Source organism: Meleagris gallopavo, chromosome 21 (genome assembly GCF_000146605.3).
Source record: "Meleagris gallopavo isolate NT-WF06-2002-E0010 breed Aviagen turkey brand Nicholas breeding stock chromosome 21, Turkey_5.1, whole genome shotgun sequence".
In the NCBI taxonomy this organism is placed as follows: Eukaryota; Metazoa; Chordata; class Aves; order Galliformes; family Phasianidae; genus Meleagris; species Meleagris gallopavo.
In genome coordinates, this window is record NC_015031.2 from 2280466 (window position 1) to 2288739 (window position 8274).

Sequence of the window (8274 nt, forward strand, 5' to 3'; positions counted from 1 at the left end):
TGTTCTCAGAGATGTTCCAGAACTGCAGCATTGCCTTTTCCAAAGTCCACTCAACTCCCCTGTAAGCTGGCCAGCCTCCTTTCCACCCAACCTACAGCTCAGCTCTTCAAACATACTGTCAGTCAGCTCAGGGAAGCCTCTGAACATGGAAAATAATTATCTAATTTTCTTGAAACTTCTAAAAAAGGGCAAGTATTACCTAGAGATCATGTATGGAAAATCTGGGACAAATCTACTGTGCTCTGCTCGAAAGCCAGCCAGCTGAACACCTGTTTTCAATGCAAAATAGTGCATCGCCCTACAGCTGGGGCACTGCACTGGCTTTTTCACAACAATCTCAGAGTTAAACATCCAAGATGTGAATTGAGCCAAAAAATATTTACTCTGAGTCACTTCTTTCCAGGCACATGGTGAGGCTGATAGTCCTGTCCTACCATTTCATTGCATACCAAAAATCTCCTTAGTCTGATCAAAAGATTTTATTTCTTTTTTTTGGGCAACAGTCAGCTTAAATATTTTGTGCCATTTAACAGACTTTATCATTTTCTTTCTGCCAAGAAAAGAACAATTTATCACTTTAGATGATAAAGTCTCACCTTCATTCTTCTTTTTCTTCTCATTTCATTATTTCTACTATTTATACCATGCTATTTTTTAATCCATTCCTATCATCCTAACAGTATCCACAAAATGGAAAAAAGCACCAAACCCTTTGTTGTAAAGGGTGTCACTGAGAGATTGCCTAAATAGCTCTTGCAGGCCAGGGATCTGAATCAAATCTCCTACAGCCCATGTATCCATCCTGTGTAGGACCTGATGGCCTGAGGGGTGATAAACCTGTGTAAACTCAGGGGATTAATTAGGGGTTTGTTTTGTATCTGTAGAGAGCTTGATCTCTCTTAGAGGACACAGCAGGGAGATTAAGAGCTGTGGTGGAAAAAGCTGTCTATGAAAGGAGATGAATATTTGAGGAGTACAATTTAAAAGTTCCATTTTGGATTGTCTAGAAATGGAAGTGCATGAGGAAGGGAGGGAAATCTGCGTGCAGCCTGCTCAGTAAGGTGCTCAGACTAAAGCTTGTTTGACAAAATCACCCAGTGGCCCTTGGAGGAGGGGTGGTTTCTGAATAGCAGGTCAATACCAAGATGTGGTGTCCATTAGAAACAACAGCCCAGTGTGAACACCAAAACTAGCATTAGTGTCTACATGCATAGCTGAGCAATATCTGGATCCAGCTGCCTTGCAGTGAATTCAGCCTTCAATACCCACACAGATTCTTTAGCACCTTTGTCACATTTGTATCGCTTCCACAGAGAAATCTGTCAGATTCAAGAGAGATGAGGAGGAGAGCCAGCTAAGGAGCAAGGCAATGCCACTGAGCAGTGCTGAGGTTTACTTACCTCAGAATGAATGCAGCAAAAGGTTCATAATGTAAATGGATAAATCTGGAGAATATTCGCTTTAAACAATCCCCAGAGCTCTCAGCCTAACACGCAGCTGTAGGAAAAAGATCCCCAGCGCTGAACAGGATGTTGGGTTGCATTATGGTAAGATCAGGGTATATATCAAAAGAGGTGTTACTACATAAAACACTGGTGAATTCTGCTTCAGAGTGCTCTTTTCAGTACTACTTGCTCTACCTAAGAAAGATATGATTAAGGGGATAAAGCATGGAGAATGAGAATAATACTGTGCCTTTCGGGTCTGAGTTACAAAGCAAGACTGAAGAGCTTTGGTATTATTTTGTTTAAAAAGTTCTGTGATTCAGTCAGTGATTTTAAAATAATGAAGGGGATTTAATCACATTGAAACAGACAAAATCTGTGAAAACAAGGAAACTTAATTTGAAAAATAGCATCTTGAGAAAAGAATGAGGACAGAGAAGGGAGAGGCTCACATGAATGCTTCAGGAAATATGTAATGTCAGCTATTGGTGGGGTCCCTTGAAGCCAGAAGCTTTAGAGCAGAATAAGGTGAAGACAGATCTGGAAGGAAAATATGGTTATGGTAGTTGTATTGTGGTTGACTGTTTACCAGTAACATGCAGAGATGCTGAAATCCATGCCAGGGCAAGCTCTGGAAAACACCTGCAACACAGAGGAAACAGAAGATCCTACATCCTGGGAGGTAAGGTCCAATAGGGGCAAAGACAGTGCAGCAAGGCGTTGACTGGCAAGAATTTTGCAGTGTGAGGACAGATGGCTGTCAGGTAGTGCTCAATGGCTGCAGTACAACCATTTCTGACTGGCAGCCTACAAACTTCCAAAGGACCTTAGCCAACTTCTAGGGGGCTGTGAAAGCCAGCTAGAAATTCAAACTTGTCAGGCCTCATTGTTGTGGACAACAGAGGGAGTTCCTAGGAGATTAGGAAAAAAAACCCAAAACAATAAAATCTGGAAAAATATGGTTGGAAGATACTGATGGATTTGATTTGTGGAGGAAAGACATTCCATGCTTCCCACTTGCCCCCCTATTCTTCTGTTTCTTGGCTCCTGTATGCACAAGAGCAGGGTTTGGGGCACAACTTGTGTGGGATACAGGAGCTGGGAAGCGTGTGCTTCTCTCTAGATACATTTTCTTCTTTCATTTGCCTTTCCGTTTGTCAGGAAGGAGGTGAGCCCATTCCCTCTTGTATGACTTGCACACCGTGAGAAGGAACTCAGACTCCCATCAATGGTGGGGAGATTGAGTCGGACAACCTGGGCCATGGGGAGCCTGGGAGAAGCAGTAGGATTTCAGGGCCACAATCCAAAACTGAAACGTTCTTTGGTCATGAAAGTCCCCACTTCTCTAATATTCTGAGGGAATCTATGACTCAGGATGGATTTCCAAATCAGCTAAATGTATGGATACCACTGAATAGAGATTTCTTACTGCTAGTGACTCAATTGAAAGCTGCAGCCTGGCATCTGATAGCTTCTTTCACTGCACGTTATAAAGTACTTTGTGTTGCTGTGGAATTCAAGATAGCCCATGGCTTGGAGAGTTTATAAGATCAGTCTTTATGTTCTGTGCAGCATCAAGGAAGCAGGCAGCCCTCAGGGACTGAATAATGCTTAACAAACAGCTAATGATCATAGTTGGAGGATATAGACATGAAGACCAACCTTCCAGTGTTTTCTTTAGTGATCTCAGTGATGGCAAAGGGAAAAATGCTTATTAAATCTGCAGATGAGGCAAAGCTGGGACTGGATGCAAGAACACTGGAAGGCAGGATTAAAATTTCAAATGATCTTGACAAATTGGTGATATGATGTGATTAAAAAAAAAGGTGAAATTAATTAAGAACAACTGCAGGGCACTAAGCTTTGGCAGGGATAATTTTAACTAGCAGATACAGGATGGGGAAAGGTCACGTTAGCAGTTCTGCAGAAAAAGATAAAGGATCCCAAGTTAAATGTGGATTAGCAATGATGTATAAATACCAAAAACTTAAATTCTCAGCAGGGCTATGCAGAAAATACATTACAGGGAGGTACAGGTTAGAGGAGCCATAATACGAGGTAGGTGTAGAGCAGCTAAAAAGTTGAGAGGAGAATAACAAAAAGGATCAGAAATGTGTAACGTATGACCTACAATCTTATGAAGTTTGGATAGTTTTGCTTCCAGACAAGGAGAGGTGTTCAAACATTTTGAAAAGTACTCTGAGGAATCAAAAGTCAGAGATGGAACCATTTTCTATGTCCGTAATGGAGAAAATAAGACATTAAAAAGCTTAAATTGCAATAAAGCAGACTGAGGTTGGATGTTGAGAAAAACCACCAGTACAAAGAGAGAAGCAGTGGTCTATGCTGTCAGAAAACCATGGGAGGTTTCAGAACAAGGCAGACAAATTTGTGCCATGAGCCATCAGATCCTGCCTTCTAGCAGGGAAAAGGAGCAATTAGTTAACTTTTGCAGTCCTTCCTGCCTTCTTCTATTTGTGTCTCCACTCTGGCAGGTGTTAATGCAATAGTCCTGATATTTAGCACTGGCTTTATCACACCTGTTCATATCCCTGCTTCACTGCGGTCTTGGTGAGTCTGATACATCAAGGATGTGTGTGTCAAACTCCCTGCTCACCTGCAGATAAGAGCTTCACTGCACGTCCAGTTGGGAAAATTTCTGCCTGACATCAAAAGTAGTATAAGTTTTTCTTCTCATAACACAGTGATGCTCAGAACAGGTGTACTTCCACTGGATGCAGTCATTGTCTCACTGATCTTTTCAACCAGCATTTTCCATCCCCTGAATTATGTTTCAATCTGGGTTAGTTTATCCCATGTATTACTTTATATTATTCACACAAGTGCTTCAATCAAACAAAATTCTCCTGTAAGTTCAGTGAGTTTTGCCAAAGCCATGACTTCTAGATCAATTCTTGTGCTGTTACAATACCACTGTGTATTATGTTTACCGCTTCTATTGCATTTTGAATTCAGCTCTGATTGATTTATTCCAGATCAAATTTAAGAAATCTTCAGGGAAAAAAAAAAAAACACACTGGCTTCTAGCTTATAAATAAACACAGTCCTTCCAGCTTTCATTTTGGTTCAGGTTTGATTTGACTCCCCAGTAACAGCCATCTTAAAATAAGCTCAGTAAAATTACTGCTTAACTTACAACGGAGATCTTTAACTCTTACTGTCACTATGCCTTATCCATCTCTCCTGGTTTTTCCAAGGTTCCTTGACTACTTTCTTGGATCAGAATGAAACAATCTGTCTTCCTTAGGAAGCTGGAAGGGTTTTATCCAAATTATTTTGGGGTTTATACAGTCTTAATCACTGACTTCTATCTAACTTCAAAAGAGCATTTCATAACTAGAGTTCCACAAGGTTTCCTTACGTAGAGCAAAGCTGTTTTTGCTTTGGTCTCATCTTGGTATCCACATGAAAAATGCGCTCACAAAATCCAAGGAATATGGATTTCAAAATTTTCCATGATTTTTATGCTCTCTAACAAAATTCTAACTGTTGTTTTCAGCTCAGTCCTGACTTCTGTGATACTGTGAGTGATGCTGAACAGTTGAGCTGGCATTACAACAGGGCTGGACTTTACTCTTGTAGATATAACAATGAGTTTTTACCTTTCTAAGCCACCTTAAGACCTTTCAGGAAATGAATCCCTCTTTTGCTCTATCATACCACTGTTTTTCCCTTGTCAGCTGAACAAAAATCACACTAAACGTTGAGTGCTCCTTTTATTGTCTCCACATCATTTGTTGGCTGCTTGCATGCAGTGTATGTTTAAAGAGATTATAGATATTTTTATCAATTTTTAATTTTTTTTCAAGTTATTTTTATTGTTTGCCAAATGGACTATAGAAAGCTGATAAATGCTCCAAACCATGTGAAACCTCATGTGCCCACACGTCCAATGTATTGGTCTGCTGACATAACAGCTCAAGGCCATCACTTGCATAGAAAGCGAGCAGTGTGCAGGAGGAAGGCCCTCTGGGACTGCTTTTTTATGATAGCAAAGCTAAGCCAATAGAGTTGGTAAACTGAAAACCTGACCTCTGTCTCTGTACTTTTTCCCTCCCAATGCTTGCGTGCTTTGTGGCTTTCCAGTATTCATCCCTGCCTCTTCTATCATGAACTGAGTTGTGAAATACCTCCAGATAATTTATATAACCTGATTGTCCAGGCAAGTCTTTAATTAAAATACTTATGCACAGGCATCAAATGTGTAGCTTTATCTTTTGAAATATAGCACGTCTGGTTTGTGTGAATTGGGCTGTTCATATTTCAAGTGTTCTCTTCTCAAAACTAGTCCCTGTGATAAATGGAAGGAATTATGTTTTTGTTGGCTGTCTTTGTTACCTCCATCACTGCATTTCCAATTTATCAACAGAGTTTTGAGAAATTGTTAGAATATGTTGCACTCATAAGCACCATAGGGAGAAAAAATATCCATTTATTACCGCTATTGTGTTTGATTATATTATGCATATCCAAAGGACTAAAAATGAAATGTCATATTTAATTCTCCCCTTGCAGTAGACAACATCACCTTTTCTTCTCTCCTTCCAAAAACAGCTTGGAAATTAATTCTTCATTTTCATTTTAAGTCAGTCATACAGATTAGAAGCAAAAATGCATTAGGGACAGAGCAGGAGTCATGGAAGCCTAGAGATCTGAGCTCTATTTCTGGCTCTGCCTATTGCTCTTTACCATCTTCAGCAAAGTCATTTGACCTCTGGCCTCCAGCCTCTCAGTTCATGAAATAGGAATTCTATTCTAGCTTCCTACAGGTGGTCTCTAACGATTTGCCAAACTCATGAGATGTCTTATCTCATCACCTGTGCTTAATATCTCCTCTTAGGGTCTTGCAAAATTGGTGAAGGCTGAAGTGCTGAACTTTGCATGCAACCAAATATGCAACCTTCTTGGACAGTTCAGAACTAAAGATGGCTAGCAGCTTTCAACTCAAGCCAGGAGAATGGATCACAAAGACACTGGTGCTATTTAGCACAGTTACATACTGAAAAAATTATTGATCCCAGCCTGATCAGGACGAGAAACTAGATGTGCCTTCAGCAAAAAGCCTGTAGCTGTGCAGAACTTGCTGGAGTGGGAGCCTGGCACAGCTGTGCCCAGGCTGGCCGTGCACATGCAACTGAGAATGATCACTCACAGCTGAAGATGCTCACCCTCATAAAAGTACAGAGGAGACTCACGGTCTTGCAGAGTGTTCTGGAAGTGCAGCAGTTCCTGAGTGTGTGTTTTTAAAAAAAGAAGCACACTTGGGGTGGTTTGTTGCCCTACTGAGAGGACAGATTGGAAAGTAAGGTTCTTTTTTTAATTGCCCTGCTAAGCTGAGCAAAGGGTTCTTGAGAGCTTGTGCTGAGGGAATGGCTTGGAATGGCTGAGCGCTTCTGGGTGAGTTGGTGGGAGCTGTGTGGTTTGCTTTCTTTTTTTATGGAATGAAAGGGAGGAGTTTCCCTTGCTGAGGGGAACTGAAACAGGGGAAGATACGAGCCAGGACTGAGGACAGAAGGCTATCCTACCTCTCAGCCCTCAGCACCAGAGGATTTTTATAAGCTAACGGTGGTTGCTTCTAAATGAGTCTGGCAACTCAGCACTGCTGTACCAGACCTACTGACCTCCCTTTGAGCCCAGAGGATGCTGATCCATCACCTGCACCAGCCTGTGCTCTGGGATGCTCTGAGGGCAGCTGTGGGGTAAGCACTGGGAGGCTGTGCTGAGCTGCCCTGCAGACTTTACCCTTTCCTTCTTGTGTGACTTGCTCCAGGGATTAATGAGAATGGCTGTTTAAAAACCTGGTGCCTTATTTGCAGTCTAAACTTGTCTGGTTACAGGCTCCAACCAGGTATTGTTTATCTCTGTACAGGCTGTGGAGGTGGGCAATGTGGGGAAAGGGGCAGGTGTTGACCTAGGGAGACAGACCCAGCTATTTTCTTAATATCTTGCTGGGGTCACTTTGCAGCTATGGCATCTCACAGGGATTGTGCTTCCCCTTTGGTGGAAAGAGGTCTCTGCCTTTACTGAGCCCCGTAGGGACGCCCCAAAGACACCCAGCAAGATCTGCTTTCAGTGGTGAATCAAGACTGCCTATGGATGGCTGCACAGTCGAGGTGCAGGGTCCGTACTGTGAACTTGCAGAATCTGAAGGGAGAAGCCTTAGAAACACAGCTGTGTGCTCTTGGAAATGAAATCCCTCCTTGTGGCAATGGGGTCAGATGAGCTGGCAGAGCAGTTAGTGAGCACAAAGAGCCCGGAGCTGCTTGCTGTGGGCGCTCTGAAGGACCAGCTGCTGTGATGTGTGACACCATCATCAGACATGGGGCTGTGCAGGGGTACTGAACTAAAACTCAGCTGATGCACAAAGAAGGGAGAGAGTCCCTGCCAGCTCTCACCTGGGGACACTGCCTTTGTGAGGCACTCTCACACTTTCTGAACTTCAGAAGTGTGTTGGGAGTCAAACGAGCAGTTTCTCAAGCTCTGTGCATCTGAGTGCTTGCCAAGGTGGGGGTCTACCTGAGGTGCTGGCAAAGAGGATGCAGGATGCCCATACAGAAGCAGGGATTAGCTTTGCACTGGGGGCTGCCTTGTGAACGAGTCATCTCGGAATATTTATTTCCTACTATACCTGCATAAATGCTGTCACTCAAACACAGCAGCAGGCACCAGCTTGGCTGCTTTGGGGTGCAGTGGGTTCTCCTAGAAGCGGCTCTCGGTAAATCAGAGCAGCACAGGGCTTTGCGATCTTCACTGGCAACGTTTTGGGTTTGGGGCCGGTGCTGCCGGCTCGCGCTCACAGCTGCCCGCG